We start from the raw sequence: 27,990 nt of genomic DNA, 5'->3' as shown, positions 1-27,990 counted from the left end.
CAGCTTTTGTCGTGTATTTCTATAGGTTCTGAATCGATCCCCCTATTCCTGACCCTATTCTGGTTAAACTACCTAGCTAGTTAACTAACAGTCAGCCCATGAGGCAAGAAATCCCCCATGATGCAGATACCGTTATCTGACGCAGTCACACTACGGCACAGGAACGTGTTATCTGATTAGGTCATAACGCTTGAGATCTAATTAGACAAGCGACATTCCTCCAGCCCCTGATAAGGCATACGACGTTCTCATAACAAATCAAACCTATGACAACCTGGAAAATCCGTGCGGCCATTGTTTTGATTTCACAGAGAACTTTTGCAAAAGAATGTGCTAACGAGCAAGTCGTATGACATCTTTATTGACGTACCTATGTCCATCCTTACGTCAATCTCGGCACCTTTAAGGTATAAATATTGCCGACCTTGCCCTATGCAAACACACGCGTGGTGACAAGACGGAGCAGCCATACTTGCCGAAGCCGAGAGCAGAAGCAGACCCCGCTGGCAGCAGCCCCGCCTTCCTGACGCGCTGAGAGACGCGCTGCTATCTCAAGCCGAGAGACCCAGCACCGGCGCTTCCGGGTAGCCCTCGCAGGCAGCCTGGAATATCGAGAGCAGAGAAAGAGATACCATTCCTCATTCATCCTAAATTCCAGGTACAGAACTGAATAACCCCTCCTAGAGAATTCTTTAGTTATTCACTTGGCAAAAACAAACTTAACTTAAACTGTAACTTTCTATTCCCGCCCACGCATTAGACTTAGGTCAGGTACACGGGGTAGGCGTATTTAGAAACACCAGTTGAGTACGTTTAGTCAAATGTATATGTGTATGTAAATATATTTTAATCATTTTAAACATCATATGGCTCAGAAACCATATCAATGTTTTTACAGTATTATTTTATACTATTGCTTTTAATGTATGCACTTTACTTAACTATAAGTATTGCAATAATATCGATCCATTTCTCTTGTACGAGAAAAGAGACTGATCAATAAATAACATCTTTTATTGAACACGCCCGTCTCTTCCTTTTCTCTACATTCTGATGAGACTAAGAATGCACGTACTGACTGAGTAAAATAATTGCCTTGTGCTCACACGACTCTTGAGATTGACTCTTGATTAGGGGAGAGCAAAGTTGTCATGTTCTATGGTTGTCAGAAACTAAATCCCTTCTTGTCTAATCAGGGGAGGTAATTCTTTCCTGAACATTCGAGAAAGTTTCTAGCGAACTCTGAGCTTAGCTGGCAAACCCAAAAATTAAGTCTAGTATCGACAGTAGTAGACCTAGTTAACGTCTGGCCTAGGCCATACCTGACCTCTAATGAGGGAGAAAAGGTACCAATTGCATTCAAATCACACTTGTACACAAAAGCTGAACAGAGATTCAGCAACAAAGGAAAAATTGTTCAAGCAGTTCAAACCGCAATAGATAGAGAAAAAGACATAGCTGACGGTAGACATATCACAGTCAGAACAGCTGAATCAGCTTTTGAGGCATTAACAACACCGTGTAATTTACCATCAACAACATTGGATCCAGAATGGATACAATGGGTGAATTCAATCACAACGGACAAAGTATACTACTACTTTGATCCAGAACTAGAAGAATTAAAAAATCTAAAATATGAAAAGACGTATCCTCTGCCAATCGACATTCTGCCTCTACGACATTACGCCTGTGTAATCTATACAGACGGACATGCTCAACCCTCCGTTTGGGGAAAACATGCATACAACCCCACATGTGAGATTACAAAAGAAGTGTGGCGCGGAGGTAAACTAAAACCTCTATTAACAAAATCACACTCAGTAGAAACTAATTCAGAACTACAAACTGAAATAATAGCTTTGAAAATGGCGCTAGATAATGCGGATCGCGAATTCCCGACACTTATAGTGTCAGATTCATATTTCTGCGTCAAAGCATATAACAAGGATTTGCAGACATGGATTCAGAACGGTTACAAAGATGACACAGATGCACCAATAAAGCAGAGACTGCTCTGGGAACAAGTAGCTCTTTTGAAAAAAGAACTACCAAAGACTCACGTGACACACTCACTGAGTCACCAGCGTGATGGCGTTCACGTTGTAGGGAATTCATTGGCTGAAACAGCCGCAGCGGCAGCCAGTAAACCGGCTCCCGTAGATCGAAAAAAGCGTACATTAAAATACATTGACGGCGAAACATTGCTGGCGGTGAAAACGTCATCAAAAGGCGACTGCTCAGCGTTACCGATCAACTATCCACTCAATTATACATACATAATCGATGCAAACTCCGTCCCTTTTGCTCGAATCCCTGGAGTGGGGGATAGAGTGATTCCAAACATGGACAGGAGAAACTTGTTAATCGCAGAGGCACACATGGGCGAGGGTCTCAGACACCTTAAATTAAAAGATTCTCTGGAAGAATTACAATCACGGTACTGGTGGCCAGGCATGAGCCTGCACTACACCATGTTTGTAAAAAACTGCCCAAACTGCAACAGAGATCGCAGTGGGGAGAGAAGCAGTTTAATACCTCGTCGTAGCAAGGCAGATAATATTACCAACAAAAAGAATGGCTTGCGATTAACATACACAGGCTAGTTCCACTTATCATGTAGATCCACAGCACTCGGCTGACGTCCGGACTATTATACAAGATTTGCGAGTCTAAATGGCATATACGCTAAGAGCATGCTACGTTCGACCATTTCTTTCACTCAGGCAATCCAGCCTGGTGGGGAAACATGGCCAAATGAGCACAGCCCAGCGGGAATCTTCTCACTTCCTTCCTGAGGGTATGGGATGGTGTAAAGAAAAAACCAAGGCAGAAAGCAATCTATAATGGAAAGGACATTAGGTTCGGGAGCTGGGTGGGTCAAACATCTAATAAGTGTCCAACGTAGTCTAAATAACTTGCCAAGAAATTCTCTGAAGGGATTCAGTCCGTACGAATTATTATTCGGAACTAGGATGTTGATCTCTGACCTTGATAGTCAGACTTCAGTGGTAATGGAAAAAACCTTTGATGTCAAAGACCGTTTGGCTATTTTGCAGGACTTAAACAAAACAAGAAAAGACCTGAGCAACATACAGTTGAAACAACAGCCAACAACCACTGAAGAATCACCACCTGTCCCAGCAAGACCTGTCTGGATTCCAAAAGTCGGGGATCTAGTCAGGGAAAAGATCGCGGTAAAGAAGGAATTTGGGCCTTCTTACAGAAAAGCAGTTCCTGTCTTGTCTGTCAACGGGACAAGATCAGTTGTACTACCGCCACTTGCTGGAAAAAAGGAGAACCGAGTTGTATCCATCGACCTGGTAAAACCACAACATGTGGCCAATAACAAACAGTAGGCCAAGTGGACTCCCAATAAGTAGCAGAACACCAAGGTTTGCTACCAGTACAGAGGTCCTATCAAAGAGGCTCATCACATTCGAAACGCCTACAGAAGAACAACAAGGACTATGCAACAATGCAATAGAACTAAGACCTCTGAAAACCCAAATAAAAACATTTAGCAGAGACACACCAATCTATACTGAAGTACCAAGTGACAATGCAAAAAACAAGAATCCTGAACCAATTGGAACAATTGAGAGAACTGCATCTGGTTACTTCATCAACTTCGATGATTCCTCTGAAGGTTTCAGCGAACAAAAGACACAGCCATCATCAAAATCCTTTAAAGACAAAGCTAAGGAACTTTTGAAACAACTGAAAGAAACATATCTGGTTTCCCCATGGATTGAATTTTGGGTGGGTTTTGGTGCATTTATCCTCATACTTTGGCTCATCATGGTATTTACTTTGGGACGCTTCATTGAGGGAAAATATGCTAAAATGGACACAGCAAGTCAGAACATCAACTTGGTCCTCAAACCACACACATCTTCACACGTCGAGAAACGAGAACTTTCTTCAGAACTTTCTTCAGCCAACTTCACAGCAATTCCAATACCTGGTGGGGTAGCCTGGGACAACACTGACTATGAAATTTATGGTCCGGTCGAGATCCTGAAATATCCACACCAAATCAAGATCTCCTTGAGTGACTTTGCAAAACCAAACTCATTTGCTGATGATTGGGACTTTGAAAGTATAAACAATATGATGTCTGACTTAGTAATGTCTGCTAAATTTACAAAACATGATTATTTGCAAGGTTCTACAAATTATGATAGTATGTATTGCTATAACCATTATGGTAACCATTTCTTGCATAAATCTGCACAACCTAGAAATGTTTTAAATTATAATCAATGGGAACATTGTGCTACACCTCCAAAAGGGAGCTCTAGAACCGTTTATGACAAATATTCATATTTTTCAGGTTTTAACATAACTAATGCTGAAACATTTTATTACAAATTGTCAAACAAGACAGGGATGAAAACCATGATAACCAACACGAAATTGATATATTCAGATTCATTCTTTGAAAAAATGAATACTTTTGGATTTGATTATTGGGACAAAAATGTTGATTTGAAAAGTGTTTGGGGTACAAAAGAATGGCAAGTACAGGGTATAGAAGCTTTGTTTAGAGCCTGCATGATCCCAGAACAAATGATATTTTTAAATGACACTGTTCAACAAACCACCTGTCTTGGCTTAGCCAAAATCAAAGATTTAAATAACCCGTCTATTCCAAAACCAACAATGTTTAGCAATAGCTCTGATACAGATGAAGAAATAGACATAAACCATATACTTAACCAAAACAGAACACATCCTGATTGGAAACAATGGTTGATCTGGCCCACAGATACAAATCACTGTCAAGATAGATTCCTGAATAAAACACAGGGTTTTAAAATGACCAGGCCAGACCCTAGATATCCCCAAAGACATCACCCAGGGATAATAACAACCTACAGTGTGGGCAAATTATGCCTTCAATGGCTACAGACTTCCACACTGCCTGAAATTAAGCAACACCTAACTTTACTTACTGATGGTGCTGACTTGCGTGATTTCATACTGGGACCACGCAAACAGCGTCAAAAGCGTTTCATAGCAGCCTCTGTATATGCAGCATACAATGAGGCCTGGAAGGTTACTCAAATTGAAACAGCAGAAAGAATACGGGAAATTGACCGTATCAATTTGGAAAAATCACTATCTGTAGTGGACAATGGGTTAATGACTCTGTCCTCCAGAATTTTTTCATTGGACAGCATTGTGTCTTCAGCAATCGATATATTATCGCAAGACTTACTGTTATTACAACATGGTCAGTCACAATTGCGCTCTATTGTACAGCTTGGCTGGACGTTACAAAATCTGCGTTCAGGCTATGTGCCTTGGCGTTTAATCAACACAACGTCACTATTCCAAATCTTTAACCTTACTGATAGACAAATCGGTATGGCGCAGAAGGGTGCTGATTATACAATCTTGAGCATTGAAAAACTAGAAAGATTGCCAATGACAATGTCAGAACGACCTGTCAGTGAATGGATAATCCACGGAATCATAAATATTCCAATCTCAACCTTCAGGTTTCAATACTGCCAAAAATATATACAGGCTGGCATGTACGAGAAATTGGGAAAGGGGTACCTTAAAACAACTTGGAACCTGCCCTATTCACATGCATGTGTCAGTAACAAAGGACAGAAAGTGTTTCTTAGTGGCAACAATTGTGCTATGTCACTAAGCGGCACGCTTCTGTGTAACGGAATTAGTTTGCATGGAGCCTGTGAAGGGAATTCATACAACCTTTCATGTCACCAGCAAGGCGCACCTGCAACTGAAATAGAACCATTCTTTCAAAGACTCTATAATGGGAGTTACATTCTTATTGTAGACCGCAGATGTTGTAGTCTTATGCCCGGGACTCCTTATCTCGTCACCACGACGGCGAAGGTCAAGTGCTGTGGACGTTCTTTGTTCCCCAGCTCCTTACCAGACAGGGAGGCAAGGGCATGGCCCGGTTTGAAAATTACTTCTATTCGAATAGACACTTTAAGCAGAATGAAAACAGTGCTTCTTCAGACGCCTACAAGGCTCACGTCATCTAAAGAAACGTATGATCTACAAGTCGCAAGGACGACTGCAGAGATACATACATTATTATCAACTAATTCCCCCGTACATTTCGCGGAAATCCTGAGCGAAATCTTAAATATTTCTGATACCACTGGGGTCTCAAAGGTATTTAAGACAGTATTTTCGATGGCATTAACACCATTCAAAGCCATACTGGGTATTTTTCCAGATTTCGTCCATTCGATTTTTGGCGGACTTCCCCTGATCCTGGGACTAATTGCAGGAATCCTATTCCTAGTCCTTATTTTTCGTTATGGCAACCCATGTCACAGATCAAACTCTCGCGACAATGGAAGATACGATCCTAGCCATTGGATACCGGGACCGGATATCAAAAATCCTGGGACTCTCCCGGCTTAGAGACCTAAACATGACTTGGTTTCTATCATTTCGACCAATGTGGCAAAGGTGTGTTTTACCTGTACTAAGGTGTCTGCTATGCGGAGAAGAATGCGTGTTAGACACCTGTCTGACGCTACAATCGGATGCGCCGGTGGATGCAGATACACTGTTGGTTCCTACCAAGGTTCACGCACTGTGCTGCCCTCAAAGGCTGCCAATTCTGATGACGGCATTCCTGGAATCTTCACCACTGCGATTGAAGAGTAGTGAAGTTCAAGATGAAAGCAACATCGAACAGGTACGACCTTCTGTCAGCAATGCAAATCAGAATGTCAATGCAGACAATCATGCGCACGAATGCATGGTTACCCCTATTTCCGACTTAGTGGAACTTTCCCATGAAGCTGTTGACAGTTTTTTCGAAAGCCTGAATGATATGATGTTCTCTCCGGAACAGAAATAGAGACTTTTGAGTAAACTCGCACACGGCGTTCCCTGAATTCGGCCTTCAACCTTTAAAAATAAAGTCACATGAACAATTACAATCCAGTTCACGGACAGCAACTTTTTTCAGCAAGCCCTTAAAATATTTTTCTATATATTTTTTCCCCGGGACACTGATCTTCTGCTTAAAGTAAGAAACTATTCCTAGAGAACTAAGATTTCTATTTTAGATACTTTATATAGACTTTAGCTGCCCGCTGGTATGTTCACAAATATTTTATTATGTGATGAAATGGTCTCGGACTTCCTTTCTGTATAGCTATATTAAGAGCCATTTCATGTGTATTTCTCATATACCAAAAAGCAATAATGCATAACAATGCGTGTTTACTTTTGCATTTAATTCATAGCTTAAGTGCATACAATATATATGACTGCAATTTTTCAGTATATTTGAAAATTTCGAAATGCATTTATGTATTTTGGGGTGGTAAGGTATACACTATACTCTATAGTATGTTGTACTATGTTATACTATGCATAGATTAGTAGATATGACCATAGTTAGCGTGGAGTGGGTGTCGTGTATTTCTATAGGTTCTGAATCGATCCCCCAATTCCTGACCCTATTCTGGTTAAACTACCTAGCTAGTTAACTAACAGTCAGCCCATGAGGCAAGAAATCCCCCATGATGCAGATACCGTTATCTGACGCAGTCACACTACGGCACAGGAACGTGTTATCTGATTAGGTCATAACGCTTGAGATCTAATTAGACAAGCGACATTCCTCCAGCCCCTGATAAGGCATACGACGTTCTCATAACAAATCAAACCTATGACAACCTGGAAAATCCGTGCGGCCATTGTTTTGATTTCACAGAGAACTTTTGCAAAAGAATGTGCTAACGAGCAAGTCGTATGACATCTTTATTGACGTACCTATGTCCATCCTTACGTCAATCTCGGCACCTTTAAGGTATAAATATTGCCGACCTTGCCCTATGCAAACACACGCGTGGTGACAAGACGGAGCAGCCATACTTGCCGAAGCCGAGAGCAGAAGCAGACCCCGCTGGCAGCAGCCCCGCCTTCCTGACGCGCTGAGAGACGCGCTGCTATCTCAAGCCGAGAGACCCAGCACCGGCGCTTCCGGGTAGCCCTCGCAGGCAGCCTGGAATATCGAGAGCAGAGAAAGAGATAGCATTCCTCATTCATCCTAAATTCCAGGTACAGAACTGAATAACCCCTCCTAGAGAATTCTTTAGTTATTCACTTGGCAAAAACAAACTTAACTTAAACTGTAACTTTCTATTCCCGCCCACGCATTAGACTTAGGTCAGGTACACGGGGTAGGCGTATTTAGAAACACCAGTTGAGTACGTTTAGTCAAATGTATATGTGTATGTAAATATATTTTAATCATTTTAAACATCATATGGCTCAGAAACCATATCAATGTTTTTACAGTATTATTTTATACTATTGCTTTTAATGTATGCACTTTACTTAACTATAAGTATTGCAATAATATCGATCCATTTCTCTTGTACGAGAAAAGAGACTGATCAATAAATAACATCTTTTATTGAACACGCCCGTCTCTTCCTTTTCTCTACATTCTGATGAGACTAAGAATGCACGTACTGACTGAGTAAAATAATTGCCTTGTGCTCACACGACTCTTGAGATTGACTCTTGATTAGGGGAGAGCAAAGTTGTCATGTTCTATGGTTGTCAGAAACTAAATCCCTTCTTGTCTAATCAGGGGAGGTAATTCTTTCCTGAACATTCGAGAAAGTTTCTAGCGAACTCTGAGCTTAGCTGGCAAACCCAAAAATTAAGTCTAGTATCGACAGTAGTAGACCTAGTTAACGTCTGGCCTAGGCCTTTACTGCTGTAGGTACTATTCCAATGCGCAGAGCCTATTGGGAAGATAGGAACTACACTACACTTTCAGTCGCAGGACATCAGAAGAACCGCTGCAGCGTGAGTTTTGAGCACCGAAGTTCGCAACGCACTGCTCCAACTCCATACAAGCACCTGCTTCATCACTGTGGAATCGATGCAGCATGTCTGGATTTACGACACATTGTCCCTGGGTGCCAATTTCTTCATCGTGATTGTCTAGCAGTAAGGAACTGAGGCTGGGTGTCTGGAGATTAAAAAAAAGGATGCAGAAAGAGTCTACAAGAAATGTGCTCTGTTCCCATTTTTGTCGTTTTAGTCTTGTTTTATTCAGTTAAATATTGGCTGGTTTTCTAAACTGGTGTGGATTCATTGTGTAGTATTTTCACTATGTTACTGTGCGTGTATTGTTTATACATTGCCTCTGAGATAAGCCTGACTGCCCGTGCAAAGCTATCAAGGCACCATGTACGCTGTAACCCGCTGATCCTCATGTAAAGCGCTCTGATACCTCCGGGTCTAGTCAGCGCTATATAAAACTTTGCAAATAAATAAATAAATACGCAGGAGGTTATCTTAGCTGTGTGACTCCCTTACCCTGACTAGACTGAGGGTCTCTAGTTGGACAGGGTGCAAACCACTACCAACTAAAGAACCCATTTCTAACAGGAAACCTAGAAAACCTCTACATTTTTGTAAACTAGCCACATGAGTAAATCCAGAGTGGGGTTATTTCTGTGGTTCTCACTGTGTTTTCTTACCCTGAAGCCCTTGCAAACTTCAAACTTTGACTAAAAAACACACATTTTCCTCACATTTCAGTGAGGAATACATCTGGAATGGGCGAGGAGCCACAAATGTTCTACCACTCAGCATTCCTACAAGCTAAAAAAGGTACCTCACTTGTGTAGGTAGTCCTAGTGCCTATTGCATGGACTCCCATTGATCCTGGTTTGATCTGTTCCTGATGTGAGCAGTAGGCCCAGCCACACAAGTGGAGCAGAGTTTTATCAGGGCAAGTGGCATTTCACTGGGTGGTAGAAATTATGCGTATTCCTGCTGATTCTGGAAGTTTCCATCACAGAAATGTAAGGATACTGTGTGATTTTAGGCAAAGTTGAGGTTTACAGGTCATAAGAGTAAAGAAAACCATGTGGTATCCATACATGATACACTACCCTAGAATCCCATGGGTGTCTAGTTTTTAAAATGTCTGTGTTTGGTAGGTTTACATGGATGGTGCCACAGCACTGCCCCAAATAAATAACGCAGCTACCTTTATCGCTGATGTCTTCATGAAGCGTTTTAGGACCTTTTGTATCGGGGTCTCTTGACCCACTCTCGCAAGAGGTTTACTGTTATTATCTGTAGGCATATGGGAAATCAGAGCAGTAGGAACTTTCTGGATGCCCACAGATTCTGGAGCTTTACCCCACAGAAATGTGACAAAAATGTGTGTTTATTGCTAAAATTTGAGTTTTTCCAGGGCTTCTAGGTAAGAACATTGTGTGTGATCCGTGCAAGTCACACCACCCATGCATTTGGTGCAATCAAGTAAACAGGTTGGCTTGTGAACTGACCCCAACCAGTGACTGAGGAAGTGCTCTCATCATGGATTGTAGTGAGCACCTGCACATCCCTCCTATTGGAGAAGTTGACTGCAAGCAGTTTGTTGGAATGCAACACAGTACTGTGTGATTTTTGGAGCTTCTTACAAGCAAGCTCCTGCGGGAATCCTTTGTGGAGACATCAAACTGTACCGCAGGCCACAGTGCCAGCTTGGTACAGCTCACAGAACAGCTCTACTCTTGTATAGAAGGTTGCCACATAAAGGTTATAACATTTATGAAGAAGTAGTCAGACAAGCTCCCATACAGTCTTATCTGTCACTCTTAGTGTGGAAGGGCAATCTACAGCATTTAGAGCGGAGTCCTTCCCTGTATACACTCTCAGGCTATATACAGAACCAGTAGAGCTCTCACACAGCATGTGCATTTTGATGCCATAATGAGTTCCTGTGCTCAGTATGTGCAGCAGCCACCCTTTGTAAAGAATAAGGGACTCATCAATGGCTATATTTTTGCTAGAAGTATAAATCTGTTGAAACCGGGCAGACAAATGTTCTAAGAAAGGCCGGATTTTGAACAACCTGTCAGGGTCTGGATGTTCCGGGGTATTCGTGGCCTCCTTGGGACCATTGAGCTCCCCCAAGGGAAAACATGGGTCAATATGTATTCATTTATTATGGGGGGTTCAGCCCATTTCACAGGGGGGTGCACCCCAAACATGACAAAATAAAAACATTTTGCCACCATTTTGTTTTTCCCTAGGGGCCCTGTCACACCCTCCTTGGAGGCACAATCACAACCCACAGGGGAAATCATGCATCTAACCAATTATATTCAGCCCAGGGGGGGCCTGGGTGGGTCAACCCCCCCAAAAACACCTAATATATAGGATTTTTGCCACCGTTTTGGTTCACGATCGTGCCCCAGGGAAAAACACACATAAAATACTTAATTTGCCCCCAGGGGGTTGACTGATTCATCAGGAAGACTTTGCCCCCCAAATCCCCAAAACACACACATTATTTGCAAAATGTTCTTTTCCTCTGGGGGTGCAATCGAGCCCTCCTTGGGGGAAAGATACTGCCCCAGGGGAAACATACATTTAAAATATTTAATTTGGCCCACCCCTGGGGGTTGGATGACTTTTCAGGGGGATCAACCCCAGAAAAAACACACAATTTACACATTTTTTAAAAAATTTCTTTTTATTAAGCAAAAAGGAAAACAAAAGACAATACAAAAAGAACTCAACTCTCAGGTGAGTACATTCAGTTTCAAAGCATGGGTTTGAATCGACACAATACAGGATCTAATAGCAACGATAAGGAACAGGGTCACGGAGAGTCCTGTTCTCCTCCGCCTAATCTCGTCTCGGGTGACTCACAAATTTCTCCACGATGGCTATTCCACGCTCTCCATACTTTCCCCCAATTCTGCGGGCAGCCCCTAGCCTCATACACCGACCTCTCCCTAAACATGAACCAATCAAGTTCTTCCGCCCATTTAATAATATGGGGCGGTTCACTAACCCCCCAAAGTTGTGCGATATTACGTTTGGCCACCATATAGGCCAGGGTCACCCATTGTTTTTGGTACGCACCTAAGTCAGTCGGCTCTCACACATTCAGCAAACATCTCCGGGCCTCCAGTCGCATCTCCTCACCCAGAACGCCTCTAAACTCCTTGTGGATTTTTGTCCAATACATCTAAATTGCATCACAATGCCAAGAGGGGATGCCTCCGGAAGCCCAGCATCCTTGGGAACATGCGTGGTAAGGGCGTGTCTAACCTGCAGATAGCGGAAATACTCGTTTTGATGTAAACTATACTGCTTCGCAAGGGAATCAAATGTGAGTACTGAGTCTTTCCCCCATACATCTTTAATCTGGGTGATCCCGATGAGGTCCCATCTGTCGAATCCCTTAGTCCTCCATAAGCTTCCCAACCTTTCGGAATTTAAGAGGGGGGTGGCGAGTGTCAATCTGCCCTCCCACCCCAGACACCTGTTAGCTGTGTGCCACACTCGTATCACGTGTGCGGTCGGGCCTGTCAAAGGAAACTTCCCGGGCCTGGCGTACAACGCTCGATCAAACATCCCGCCCGGGGCCTGACCCCGGTCCATAGCATATCCCGAATCCCCGGGGAGTCCGTAGACAATATGGTTCACCGCGGCCAGCTGTGAGGCCCAGTAGTACTTCGTAAATCCGGAAGTCCAATACCATAGGAGGGTCAGCTTATTGTAGGCGATTTGGGCCCCATCGTCCCAGAGGAGCCATCTCTGAAGAGCCTCTATCTCTCTGAAGTATGCGGCCGGCACCGGGTCCATTGAGTTTTGTAAGGCGTATAAGAACCGAGGCAAAGCCATCATCTTAAAAAGGACGGCTCTCCCAAGCAGGGAGAGTGGAAGAGTATTCCAGCGTTCCACATCTTTCCTGCACCTACTCAGTGGGGAAGCCAGATTATTATTGTATTGCAGTTTCGGATCAAGCGTGATAAATATACCAAGATATTTGAACCGTATCGTCTCAATATGGATAGGGCACGTCGCGGGGATCACCGGCGGGTCTCCCACCAAAACAAAGAGTACCGACTTTGTCCAATTAATGGCCAATCCAGAATACCGGCCAAAAACAACAAGTACATCCAGGAAGTTGCGGAAGGAATCCCTATGGCTAGTGAGATAAAGCAGTACGTTATCCGCATATAGGGAGATTTCGTCGTCCCATAAAGGTGTCCACCGCAATCCTCGTATTGATCTATCCCATCTGACCCAGGCTGCCAATGGCTCCATAGCGAGAGCGAAGAGCAGCGGAGACAATGGGCACCCCTGTCTGGTTCCCCTCCCCAACGGGAAATCACTGGACTTACTGTCGTTGACTACCACTCTAGCCAGGGGGTTTGCATATAGCAAGCGTATCCAGCCGATAAATTCATCTCCGAAGCCCAACTTAGCCAACACTGCAAACAGATATCCCCACTCCGCCCTATCAAAGGCCATTTTGGCTTCGAGGGATACCAGCACCGCCGGCTCGTGGATTTTTCAGGAGCCTCCTAGGACTCCGTGTAGCTGTCGCAGATTTAGCGCCGTGCTACAGCGCGGCATAAACCCGGAGTGATCAGGGTGGATTAGGGTTGTGATCACTTTAATCAACCTAGAGGCCAAGAGTTTCGCAAGTATCTTAGGTTCCGCATTAAGAAGTGATATGGGCCTATAGGAGGAACATTGTGTTGGAGGCTTGCCTGCTTTGTGTATGACTACTATATTGGCCACCCGCTGATCATAGGGGAGCTCCCCCTTCTCTTTACATTCCACAAACATGGCACGGATGTGGGGGGCAAGCTTATTGGCGTTCAATTTATAGAATTCAATAGGTATCCCATTGGGGCCCGTAGCTTTACCCGATCGTATCTGCCCAATTGCTTGGGCAATCTCATCGTCTGACAATGCGGAATCAAGATATCTACTGCCCTCCTCCGACAGATGAGGCATGACTATATGATTAATCATCCCGGCATTATCCATTTCTGTGTAGTCACCACAGGCCGAATAAACCTGCCGGTAATAATCGGAGAACTCCTCTGCCATAGCCTGCGGCTCTGTGATCCTGCGCGACTCTGGTCCTTCCAGTTCAGGTACTAATCTAGATGCACGTTCTCCGTGTTCGAGCCATGCGATCAGTTTGCCAGCTTTGTCGCCGTGCTCGTAAATACGGCTCTGGACGGCATTATGCTGAGCCACAGCTCTGCTCCTAACCAGGTTTTTATTATACTCCTCCTCTCGGAGTCGCAACAGATGGAGCCCCGCCTGCGTGTGTGACCTAGCCACCTTCCCTTCCAGAAGAATAACTTCCGCCTCTTTCTGCGCCACTTCTGCATGGCCCACCCTCTTCTTCGCTGACACTAAGGACAGTACTTCACCTCTAGCGACCGTTTTGTATGCTTCCCAGAGGGACTGTGCAGAGTCTACCGACCCCGTGTTTTCCAGAAAATAATGGTCTGACATACAGAGAATCTCCTTCTTTATAGCAGGGCTTTTCAACTGCCAGGCGCCAATGGAAGCCACTCTACCGACTGTTGGTATTTCTATAGCGAGGGAAAGCCATAACGGGGAGTGGTCGGAAATTCCCCGACCAAGAAATCTCACTTCCTGGATCATGGACGCCATCGTCGCAGGAAGTAGCAAGTAGTCCAGCCTAGACAGGCTGCCGTGAGCAACCGAGACATGGGTGTAATGCGTCAATGTCGGATTAAGTACCCGCCAGCTGTCAACCAGCCCCAGCATGTCAAGAAATTTCGAGAGCCATTTCTGTGTCTGCCTGAGTGCCTGGGGTGGACTTCGATCAATCTCCCATCAATTACTGAATTAAAGTCACCCCCTAAGACTAGACCTCCGAGAGGCAAGGTAAGAAATATAGTACTCAAATCCCGAAAGGTGTCAGTCTGAAGGCCAGGCGGCACATACATAGATAGAAAGGTGATTGTCCGGCCTCCAACCTGTCCGGAAACACCGGCATATCTGCCCCTTTGGTCAATCCATGTGGCCTGCACCGACAGTGGAAACGAGTTATTGACCAGGATACCAACACCTCTAGAGCCGGTAGTAAATCCAGCATGCACCACCAATTTATACCCTCCCTTATAGAGGGCCATGCACCTATTCTCGACTAAATGCGTCTCTTGCAATAGAATCACATCTGGGGAATGCCGCCTAACAAGTTGACTGACCATCCCCCTCTTGATCTTATCCCCCAAGCTGTTTACATTCCAACTCAACACGCTCACCCCTGACCCTCAACTATTCTGCGTCACCGGACCCATGCAACAGACAAAGCGCAACAATGGTATCACCTGAGTTCAAATATAACAACAAAAAACCCCACAATCACACATCAACAAATGAAACAACACATAAGGAAAAAACATTCCCAGCCCTCCTCCCCCACCCTGCACCCCTGCTCCTGGCTTACGCCTGACCCCAACTTGTAGTGTGCCTGTCGTTCCACTCTCTAACTAACCGACTAACTAAAGATAGAAATGAGGAGTAAGACAGCTCCTAAGGACCCCGCCCCACCCCCCAAGCCCCAGACCCACGTAAATAGCGATGCTTATCACATTCTAAAGAAACGCGCTTGCCGAACACCCCAACATTAATTTCCAAAAGCGGCACCCTCTATTCCTGCTCTAACTCATCTGCGACTTCTACAATTCCGGGCATCTCGGACTCTGGCCCAGGCTGCGCGTCTAACCAATCCGAGGCAATGTCAGGATTATCAAAAAAACATGTTTTCCCATTAAGCTCAATCCGCAAGCTGGCAGGAAACATCCTGGCATATTTCACACCCTTGTCTCTAAGCCTCCTTTTGATCCCCAGGAACCCCTGGCGCTGCCTTTGCACCACTTGCGTGAAATCGGGGAAAAAGGAAAGGTTAGCGTTCTCGAATTTCAGAGGGCCTCCAGACCTGGAGGCCTGCAGGATAGCGTCTCGATCCCTGAAATTAAGTATTCTCGCAATTAGTGGATGTGGCGGAGCCCCAGACCTCGGCCTGCCACCCGGGACTCTATGCGCCCTTTCGACAGTAAAGAAATTAGTCAGTCCCTTGGGTTGGAGGTGGGTAAGGACTAAGTCTTCAACGAATAAGTCCGGGGCCGGGACCTCAGCCTTCTCGGGAACACCAACTCTCCTGAGATTGTTTCTTCGGGCCCTCCCTTCACAATCATCAAGCTTCCGACAAGTGAGTTCCCCGGCCCTCCTGAGCTCCCGCACCTCCTGCTGTAACACTGCCACATCATTCATCAAGCTCGCTGTTTTAATATCCAAGGATTTGACCTTCTCGCTAGTTTTAGTGAGATCTGCACGAATAAGATTAACTTCAATAGTTACTGTATCGAGCTTATGATCAAGCGACTCCATTTTTTGTCCCAACGATGTTTTCACCCCGTCTATCGTTGCCATAACATCGAGGAGTGTGGGTTCCACCGGAGAGCCGGGCAGTTCCTTTCCAGAATCCTGTGACTTCTTAAGGTCCTGTGGGGATCCCCTGGATGTCGTGTAGCGGTCTAATTTATTGGACTGAACATATCGAGATCCCCGGGAGGACTGAGACTGGGATTTCTCTGAGTCAGATTTAGATGCCATCTTGGAGCTTCAGGCAGGGCTCTCAACAGCTAGCCAAACATCAGAGATACACACCACAGTGTATAACAAGTCCGCCCGCTTCCTCAACACATCGGCCCACCGCCTCACACAGTCTCAGTGTCTACCTTTACCTCAGGGCGTTGGACCGATCCTCAAGCCACACCGCTCGTCCTGCACCGGCCGCCTCCGGTTTCACTCGTTAGTAACACCGGCAGGCCGGGGAGTCCAGGTCTCTACAGCGCCCTCTCAAACCCTCCCCTCGTTTTGCAGGCTGCCAGGGAAGGGGGGAAGGGCTCAGAGCGGGGCAGGATGGCCAACTGTCTTGCACTGCCACAGAAGCTGTAGTTTGTACACACGTCTGGTAGGGCAGTGACCCTCACTTCTTGCGCCCCCTGGGCCCGTCAGAGCAGTTCCCAGCCACAGCAGGCTCAACCCCTGGCAACGACCCCGGAAGCCTCCCAGCTCTCTCTTCTCCGGGGCCTGCGTCTCACAGTCTACCACTCCTGCTTACGTTTCCGCCAAGGAACTGGAGCCGGTGCACAAGGGGCACCCCGACTGCCGCAGAACTGGGCGCAACCGGGGGGGGATACTCAGCACCAAGCACAATTTACACATTTATTGTCCCCTTCAAGTTTTCCCCTGGGGGCGCCACAACCCAACAACAGACGATCCCTGGTGTCTAGTGGTTTCCTGTCCGTGGTATGACCACGATCTATGAGCACGAAAGTGGTTGAGAAAGGCATCCTTGGAAAGAGGGGACTCTCCCCTTTCCAAGGATGCCATCTTCAATAACAAGTAGGCAGTCTTCAGCCTAAATTCCCACACCCAGGAGCGAGAGCACTCACCTGCTACTCTTCGTTGCTCCAGTGGGGACTTTGTGCTGTTAACGTCCCTTACGGAGCGCTGATGTATAGAAGGGAAGGGACTTCTGCTTCATCCCCACCCATTTATCCAAAAAATAAAAAATCATCCAATGTAATCACGGGAGTTTCCTTTCAATGCCTCTCCAATGTTCTCCAGTGTCTAATGGACAGGCTGGGGAGCTAGTTTGGGCATCGGCCGAGGTCTGATGCCCGCAATAAAGAAGTTAAATGTGCAGGACATTTTTATTATTTCTTTATTTTTGTTCACCATATTGTTGTATATTATATTTATTTTCCACAATTTTATTGTCATTTATATTTGTGTGTTTACTGTTAAGTATAAGGTTGCAATATTTTTGTTTTCTATATTTTTGTGTGATATTTGTGGTTGTCCATATTGTTTGTACCCGTATAGTGTCTTATAACACCATACCATACCATACAATAAGATGCCCAGGCAAGACATAATGTATAACAAGCAATAATAGCATATTGCTGAGGTGATAATTTATGTTAGTGTGAAGAACGCTTTCACCTGCTGCTTTAAGCATACAGGGGCTACAAAACTGGTTTCTGGCCTTATATTAGCCTAGAAAACCTCTTAATGATTTAGTCATGTGTTCCCATGTTAAACAATGGCGACAACCTTTGTGGTCCTGGCCACAAATAGCACGGTTTTGGACTATGACAACATTGTTTTGCTACTACAAGAAAAATATTCTCTGTTATACTAAAATACAGTTGTGGTGTACACATATTAATAAATGGAAAACTTGCTCTCTGCTACAGCAAAAATTACTGACCAGAACCAAACTTGACATGACTCACAATCTTTGTGCAGAGAAGTACCTTTGCTTCATTTGATGTAAATATGTCCAGTTGTTTTTGAAAAATCACAAAAATGTGATGGGTGGCATTTGAAAGGTTAAATAATAGAGATACAAATACTATTAATTTTCGGACAGTCATAGAACGAATTGACAGTCGCTCTGTAGGCCCATATTAAAAAAATAAAGCTATGACATTGGACTAAGAAGCTTTTTCTTCCCTAATCAATTTTGGGTCTGCAAACAGAAAGCAGATTGTGAAACCAAACTATCTGTTTGGCTGGTAGTAACACCGTTGTTTTTGTTGCAGCCAACATTTCGTGATGCAGCTCATGGTCTCCCCATCCAGGAAAAAAAGAAAAAAGGCATGTAAATGAGCACAGCCTGACCCCCATGCCTAGAGGGGTGTCCCCCAACTGTTCACAAGTGTTTAAAAACTAAAAACAAAATGTGCTTTACTCAGATCAGTGTTGACAAACTCTGATGGGTCTAGACCCCTGTAAACCCGTCCAAACCTTGTGAAATCTGAGTCCACAAACTGAAGAACTGATGGACCATGGTTGGGTCCCGTCTGTTTGTTTTCCTCAGTGAAGTTTTTTTTAAACCACATCCCACATGCTAAATGTGGTAGTTGTTATATGCAAAATGCATCAGTTACCAGCACTAAATCAGCCTCAGCAGCCAACTCTTGCAGTGCACAGTCTTTAGTTATGCTCAGTGGGGATTGGCTGCAGGAAATGGCACGTGTTCAGCAGTAGCGGCCGGTACAGGTAAACGTGGTGAGGCAGGCACAGGGCAGGGTGGGAGGGGCGAGAAGTTGACAGGCAATGGAATAGGTAGATTTAAATAAATAAATAATACCTATTCCGTCGTCTGTCAGCTTCACCCCTGCTGTGACCTGCCCCACCCCACCGCACTTACCTGTGTTGGCCGCCGCTGGTGTTCAGGACCAGCTTAAATCTTCAAGTATCAAACCAACACCACTGAGTGCCCAGAATGAGACATACAACTGGGTGTGTGAAAATATGAGATTGTGTGGAATCCCGTCAGCGGAGTTTAGAAGGGAGCAATCAACAAGCCACAAAAAAGTACTGAAAGCAACAAGAATTCACCATGATACATACCAGATGCACAATGGTAAAATAGTTAAATATGGAAAGTCCATATATTTGCATAGGTCAAAGGTATCTAAGTATAATGTTACAATCAGTGATTACAGTAATATTGCATGTATACATATAATTCAAAGCTGAATGTAGTGTTTATACATCAGTATTCACTTCCAGGTAAAATGGTCACTGTATGACCAAACTTGTAGCTAGTCCAAAGGTAGAGGACCATCAGAGTATATGAATATTTGTCTAAGATGTTCAGCATGAACAGGGCATCACTGTGAAGAGCACATTAATGAAATATGGGTGGGCTGTTTAAAGCCACTATTCCACTTTTAAATGCAGACCCTCTTTTCTCCCTCCCATTGGGTGCCCTGAGATGCACCACCTCTATGTTACGCACAGTCAGTTTGCTTCTGAACATCCTCTTTGCCTGTATCTGAAATATGGCTGTGGAAAGTCAAAGGGTTCCCTCATTTGCATGTGGCCTCACCTTTTTGCACCAGAGGCTCCACGCATTGTGCTCAGAAACGGCACATATTAAGAGCAGACATGATTCATATTACAGAAGAGGCAGCACAAGCTGTCATACCCAGGCCAGGGACACTAGGACCCTGGGCAAAGGGCAGAGGCCAAGGGACACCGGACACCGCTTCCGGTTTAGGGGAGGGGACAGGAAGGGAAAAGGACATTCCAGGGAGGACCTCGGGGCGAGAGGTCAGGGATCATACCAGCTGTAACGATAAGCCAATAAAGAGTACCTGTGTACCGACATCGCGTCCTGTGTATTCCTGGGGCTGACGAACACGACAACTGGCGACGAAGCGTGCTATCGTGTGCCCAGCAGGACCGAAGAAAAGAAGAGCTGCTGCACGTCGCATCGAGGGACGAGCGGCGACATCATCGAGACCAGGAGCCCACCCTGTCTCGTGTATGCAGGAGAAAATGTCGCGGGAGCCCACCCCGACCGTCACTGAGCAGAGAAAAGAAGCGTCTGCAACACCCGGTGAGCAGACTGAAAAGCGGAGCGCGCGCGCGCATTGAATAGAATAAAGCGCGAGATCTCGCGAGAAGAGTGGCGGCCATCTTGAAGTCAGGCTGCCAGAGCCAATCAACGCGAAGGAAAATCGGGTGACCATTTTGAAGTCAGGCAGCGCTCCGATTGGTCAAGAAGTCTCGCGAGACTACCGGCGGCCATTTTGAAGTCAGGCAAACTGACCAATGAGAAGACAGAACAGCGAGGCAGCCATTTTGAAAACAGAAAAACACGAGCAAAGCTAGGAAAGTTCCGATTTGAGCACCAGAAAGGAAATAAGCACAGGCAAAGGCAAGAACAAAATATAATGATAATGGGAAGTGCTAAATAGAGCACCAGAAATAAAAAGAAGCACAGGCAAAGCCAAAACAAAGGGAATAAGAACAGAAAGTGCTAAGAACAGATACAATAAAGAACCAAAGACCTAAGAAGACAGGATAAAACAAGAAACAATAAAAGAGTGCCAGGAAGAGCACAGAAAAAGACAAAGTGCACAATATAGAAGACCACTACCATTCAACTTATCTGAGCCACAAGTAGGAATTCGATGGGAGAAATGGATCAGATGCTTCGAGAGATACATGGAAGCAACTGATGTGACTGACACTAAACAACTAGGCTTATTCCTAAACTTCGTAGGTGATGATGTTGAAGACCTATTAGTGACACTGCCAAAAGAGGAAACTGCCACTATGACAAACTAAAAAAGTGCCTAACAGACAAATTTGACCCGCAGAGAAATGTCGACTTCGAGCGATACACCTTCGCGATTGCGTTTCAACAACCGGATGAAACGCCAGATGACTTTGCAACAAGACTGCGAAAGCTCGTAACACACTCTGAGTTCGACAAATTTGATAATGAACCGAGGAATTACCTCACAGTTCCGTGCAAGGATTCTAAAGGAACCAACATCACTAGAGAATATCCTGTCACTAGCAAGAGCGGAGGCAAGAGCGACAGCACATGCAAAGGAAATGGAGCGAGGAAAAGATAAACGAGTGGAACAAGCAGACCGCATGACAAACAACAATCGCGCGGGCGGCTGGAAAAAAGACAGAAATGAACAGACAGCAAAGAAACAACCTGAAGGAACATGCTACAGGTGTGGACTTGAATTTCCACATCGAGGCCCATGCCCGGCATTTGGCCAGACGTGCAGGAAATGCAATGGGAGAAACCACTATGCCAGTGTGTGTCAAGGAATGCATTTCAGGAATGACAGAGGCAGAACGGGAAGACCACGAATGTCAACAAGCAGGCACGTCAGACATGTTGAGACAGGAACAAGGAGCTCATCAATAGAGTCAGGTGAAGAAGAGGAAGAGGAAAAGACTGAATGACTCTATCTTATGTCGGATGTTACTACAGAATCAACTGATGAGGGTGAAAAAGGAGAAAGAATATGGCTGGTAGACAAAAGCAAAATGAAAAAGATGGAGTCTGTGAACATAGGTGTAGGATCACACAAAACAAAGTTTGTCCTGGACAGCGGTGCAACATGTAATATCATGTGTGTGTCGGAATATGAAAAGATGAAGGTAAAACCAACGTTGAGGCCGTCCCGAGATGAAGTATTCACCTGGGGGTCCCGGAAACCAGTAACAAACATGGGAAAATTTACAGAAGAACTGACATAAAAAGACCAGAAGACAAAAGAGGAAATTCACGTGCTGAAGGGTGACATCCCAGTACCATGCCTATTGAGCAACATCACAGCTCAGATGATGAGTCTCATAGCTATGACTTACAACATGTCAGAGAAAAGAAGCATCCTGAAGGAATACCCCAAGCTACTGCAGGGACTAGGAAAATTGAAAGGGCGGCAAATAACGCTACACATTGACGAAACAGTCAGGCCAATAGCGCAACACCATCGGAGAGTGCCCATACACCTGCAGCCACATGTAGAGGAAGAACTTGAAGCACTCCTCAAGCAAGACATAATAGAACCAGCAAAAGGACCAACGCCGTGGGTGTCACCAATCGTGGGCGTACCAAAGAAAGACACATCAAAAATAAGAATATGCGTCAACATGAGGATACCAAACAAGGCAATTGAACGTGAGAGGCATCCCGGACCTCATCTTGATGATATGATCAGCTGCCTAACAGGACAAGACGTTTCTCCAAACTAGACTTATGCAAGGGATACCACCAGCTAGAACTAGATCCTCAGTCTCGATACATCACGACGTTTTCCACACACCTAGGTCTCTTCAGGTATAAACGCTGGAGCTTTGGAATATCGTCCGCTGCGGAGATATTTCAGGAAACAATACGACAGATAATAAGGCCAGTGAAAAATAGCCTAAACTACAGCGATGACATTCTAGTTTTTGGAAAATCGAACGAGGAGCACGACAAAGCATTGAGAGATGTATGCTCTCACCTAGAGCAGGCGGGTCTGACACTAAATGAAGACAAATGTGTGCTGGAGTGGGACGAGTTAGTATTCTTTGGCCACATCTTCTCCAAGAAAGGAATGCGGCTAGATCGCAACAAAGTAAGGACACTGGAAAAAGCGAAAGAACCAAGCGATGTGGCAGAAGTGAGGTAATTCCTCGATCTTGCCAGCTACTGTGCAAGATACATTCAAGACTTTGGCACTGTAAGCGCACTGTTGAGGGAATTGACAAAACAAGGACAAAGCTTCACATGGACCGAAGACTGCAGCAAAGCCTTTAAAGAGATCAGACTTGCTGTGACGGCAGTAGACCGCTAGCATATTTTGATCCGAGGCTGTGCACTGAACTGACTGTAGATGCCAGCCCAGTGGGACTAGGAGCAATATTGGCACAACACCAACCAGGAAAAGACTCCCCAAGACACGTAGTGGAATACGGAAGCAAAAGCCTATCGAACGTAGAAAAAGGATACTCCCAGCCGGAAAAAGAGAGCTTGGCGGTAGTGTGGGCATGTGAACACTATCACATGTTCATCTACGGAAAACCGTTCACAATAATAACAGATCACCAAGCACTGATAACAATATACGGAAATCCAAATGCAAAAATACCACCCCGGATAGAGAGGTGGGGGATACGGCTAATGGGCTACAGTTTCAAAATAATACACAAACCAGGGAAGGAACATAATCCGGCTGACTACGTATCAAGGCACCCCCTGCCACAAGCATCGCAAGCGACAACTATGACAGAGGAATACCTAAACTTTGCACTCAAACACAACACACCGGCAACCATAACAATGGAAGAGCTAGAACAGGAGACAAAGCAAGACCTCACCATGCAAACCATAATGAAAGTGACAAAACAGCAAAGGTGGAGGCACGTAGACAACAACAACAGCTGGAAAGAAGGAGTGATAAAAGAAGAGCTGTTGGCATTCAAAAAGATCAGAGAAGAGCTCTCAGAAAGCGAGAATGGAATAGTGATGAGAGGCACCCGGATAGTAATGCCCCGAACGCTGAGAAGAAGGACGGTAGAACTAGCACATGAGTCACATCGAGGGATTGTAGCAACAAAAAAAATGGTGCGAGAAAAAGTATGGTTTCCGAGACTAGACAACATGGTAGAAGAGACTGTGATGCACTGTCACATCTGCCAAATAACAGGACCCCCATCAAAGCCGGAGCCACTGCAAATGTCCACACTTCCAAAGGCAGTGTGGACAGAACTGGCAGCTGATTTCTATGGGCCTCTGGAGACAGGAAATTACCTGTTGGTAATAATAGATGAGTTCTCCAGGTTCCCAATAGTGAGACAAGTAGCATCAACATCAGCAAACGCAACTTTGCCAGTCCTGGATGACATATTCGCAGCATGGGGCGCACCACAGACACTGAAGACAGACAATGGCCCACCATTTTCTGGTGAAGAATTCAAAAGGTTCATGGAATACCTCGGGATTCACCATCGAAGAATAACACCCCTGTGGCCACAAGCAAGCGGAATGGCCGAACGGTTCATGGGAACCATCAAAAAGGCAATACAGAGGGCCAAGCTAACGCAGATCTCAATTGGACAAGCACTATGCCAAGTGCTGAGAGACTATCGAGTAGGCAAAAACAATTCCCAACAGGTATTATGTAGAGACAATTTCAAATATGTATGCCAAAAGCATTACGGAAGAAACAGAAACAAGGAGTCAATTGATTTCGAAAAAGGTAGTATTATTCACCAAGGAAACAGAAAGGGAAAATTCTTTCATATGCAATTACAGTTTAAACAGCACTGTAAAGACCAGATCTTGTGACAACCCAGTGACACTTGGTGCAAAGTGCTATGTACAATTGGTGAGGTGAATGTGCAAGTGCTTTAAAAACAGCATTGGCGACGCATTAAACAAAATATGTACATCAGTTAAAAGCTCCAAAGACAAGTTACAATCACTTGGAAAAACAATTATTTCTACAGGAGCATTTAAGCGTTATATGCGTCATATGATTCAGGCTGTATAGTCGACGGCGTTTCGATCCCCTTTAGTCGGGATCGTCATCAGGACAGAGTTGTCGATAGATACAGTGAGTGCAGCCAAGCAGGGATGCGTGGCTAGCGGGACTCCGAGACAGCAATGAATGGTCGGGTGCTGATCGCGGCTTGAGGTGGGACGGCACGCGGGGTTTACAGCGTCTGAGTTAATCAGGGCGTCAGAAGGCAATCAGGGGCTCATCTGGCGTGGCGACTACCGGCAGTAAATGCGGGAGCTGACTATCGAAACACCCCTCACAGTTCCACAGGAAGGTGCCCTGCTGAACTGGTGTTGGGGCGATCAAGCAGAACGAGGTTGCCACAAGTGAAAGAAGTGGAAAGTGTGGAGCAAAAAGACATAGCTACGAGAGACAAAGAAGCGAAAACAAAAATGAAGGAGTACGCTGATCGGAGGCGACAAGCAACAGACGCCAAAATAAAAGAAGGGGACACCGTGGTAGTCCGGCAAAGACAATTACGGAAATCAGATAGCGCATTCTCAAGGGACCCATTGACGGTGACAGAAGTGAAGGGGCCAATGATAACTGCGTCAGCAGGACAATACCACATCACCCGAAATAGTTCGCACTTCAGAGAATTGAAAACAAAAGAAGATGAGCTGCCGACACATGGGCTGAAGGAAGACACCCAAGAGGAAGCAGAACAAGCTGACATCAGAGAACAACGACCAAGAAGAGAATGCAAGAAGACCAAAAGACTGATTGAGGAGATATAAAGAGACGGAGGCCTGTGGAGACTTTTTTTCTCTCTCTCTCTCTCTCTCTCTCTCTCTCTCTCTCTCTCTCTCTCTCTCTCTCTCTCTCTCTCTCTCTCTCTCTCTCTCTCTCTCTCTCTCTCTCTCTCTCTCTCTCTCTCTCTCTCTCTCTTCTCTCTCTCTACCTATCTCTCTCTATGACCACAGGCAGCATCAGGCGAAATGTTTGTTTTGCAACAAGGGGGGAGATGTCATGCCCAGGCCAGGGACACTAGGACCCTGGGCAAAGGGCAGAGGCCAAGGGACACCGGACACCGCTTCCGGTTTAGGGGAGTGGATAGGAAGGGACAAGGACATTCCGGGGAGGACCTCGGGGCGAGAGGTCAGGGATCATACCAGCTGTAACGATAAGCCAATAAAGAGTACCTGTGTACCGACATCGCGTCCTGTGTATTCCTGGGGATGACAAACACGACACAAGCATCTGCAGCCACTTCTGTAATGCCAAAGTGACGTTGGGATGCAGATTGTGGGCTCACACACTCGTTGTGTCCCCAGGTAATTTGTTTAATACAGATCCAAGAGCATAACATATGTCACTGCATCATTGCAATCCTGCAGTGAAAGTACCTCCCCACCCACAAGGGACTTCTGCAGACCAATGAGATTTACATGCATGTGTGACTGCCATTCAAAGGAAAGTTTTGGGTCCTCTGACAACTTTTGCACAATCTATTTTATAAAATTAAAAAGTCCTGTTATTTTGTCTCCTTTCTCGGTAGTTAGACCTCAACAATTTGGTTATATAGACATCATTGTCCACATAAAACATCAATTATAAAAACATCGTTCATCATACACGTTATATTTCATGACTAATCTAGGAATCATTATAAATCTGTGATTGAAACTCATACTATGCCACATTTACATTTGCGTTAATCATGGCACATACATTTAATTTTGTCATATAAGGGTATGAATTTATGTTCTCAAGAGCACACAATTAAATCAAGTGAAAATTCATAATTAACATCTCATATTTGGTGGTTTTGTATTTGATTTCTTATACACTACTTCACCAGTGGCGTAACAAAGGCCCCCACAGACCCTGCAGTGAGATGGGGGGCCCTGTGCTCGGGGTGGGGGCCTTCTGCACTTGCAGGTCCCTGACCTGAGAGCTCTGAACTGGATCTGGAACGTCCCCCCCTCCCCCCCAGCATGCCCTTTGCAGGGGGCCCTGCGTGTTTCGTTATGCCACTGTACTTCACGTTAGAAACAGAGGTGAATTTCAGCAAAGGTAAATCTGCTTACCATAGAAAACAGCAGCATGGGTGGAATGAATGGTCGTTGCCAGTCTTTATCTGCCATAAAACCACATTGAGCAAGATGTATGGAAGTTTTTTTTATCCGTTTGCGCGCACCGCCAAAAGCGTTCATGCTTAAGAGCCTTTGGGCCAGAAGTACTATGTATTTTAACATCCCAACCACTCCAATTGGGTATTTGAGACTATTAACATGCTTTTTTCCCATGTACTAATCGCATTTTAGGAGTCAGAAAAGTTCTACTGACTCCTAAAATGGGATTAGTAATGGATATTGGTTCAGTATCTTGAAGGAGTGCATTGTAGGTGTCCCTTTCAAACGTAGAATCAGTATGCTATGTATCAATGTTTTGCAACCAAAATCTGGTTGCAAAACATTGAAAAGTTACTGAAACTCGAAAGCAGGGGGTAACCTATTTGCAAAAGGAAGAGGTCTCCTAAAGGAAGGTATGCTCTTGGGAGCCCATTCGATTTATTATTTAAAAAAGAAAAAGTGTATGAGGGAATAGGCAGTGATGCACGGATCAAACGAACAAAAAAAGCATTTCTTCTTATACACAGCCTAGTTTCCTTTTTAGGTTTCGCCTGGGGCACGGAGCGTAAGCTCCGCACCCAGAGAAATCTCTAGTCTTCAGTTAGGGACTCTTGAATACGCCCCCCTGTCCCATTGGCTAGCTCCATAAATGGAGGCTAGCCATTGGAACAGAGATCTGTCCGTCATTCACGGACCAGATTCGGGGGCGTTCCCGACATTTTTTCCCTCTCCACCCACTTGTGTTCGTCATCACGGTGGTGGGTGTGTCTTATTTTTTTTTTTCGAGTGGGCCTGTTTTGTTCCTTTTCAAAGTGTCTGTTGTTGGAGTTGGCTGCAAGATTCGAGTTCCCATGAGGCGATCAGGTAAGGAGCATTTTGTTTATAAATGTGCGTGCGCCGTGATCCTTCCCCCCCCCTCCGTTCCCGCCCCCCCTCCCCCTCGCTGTCCTGTGCCCGTTCCCGCCCCCCCTCCCCCCTCGCTGTCCTGTGCCCGTTCCCGCCCCCCCTCCCCCCTCGCTGTCCTGTGCCCGTTCCCGCCCCCCTCCAGCCATCCGTGTCCTCTCCCGACCCCCCTCCCACCGTCCGTGTCCTCTCCCGCCATCCGTGTCCTCTCCCGCCCCCCTCCCGCCGTCCGTGTCCTCTCCCGCCCCCCGTGTCCTCGTAGGTGCTTGTTTCTTTATCTTTTACAT

Source organism: Lissotriton helveticus, chromosome 5_1, assembly GCF_964261635.1.
Source record: "Lissotriton helveticus chromosome 5_1, aLisHel1.1, whole genome shotgun sequence".
Taxonomy (NCBI): Eukaryota; Metazoa; Chordata; class Amphibia; order Caudata; family Salamandridae; genus Lissotriton; species Lissotriton helveticus.
This window is presented reverse-complemented; position numbering follows the sequence as displayed.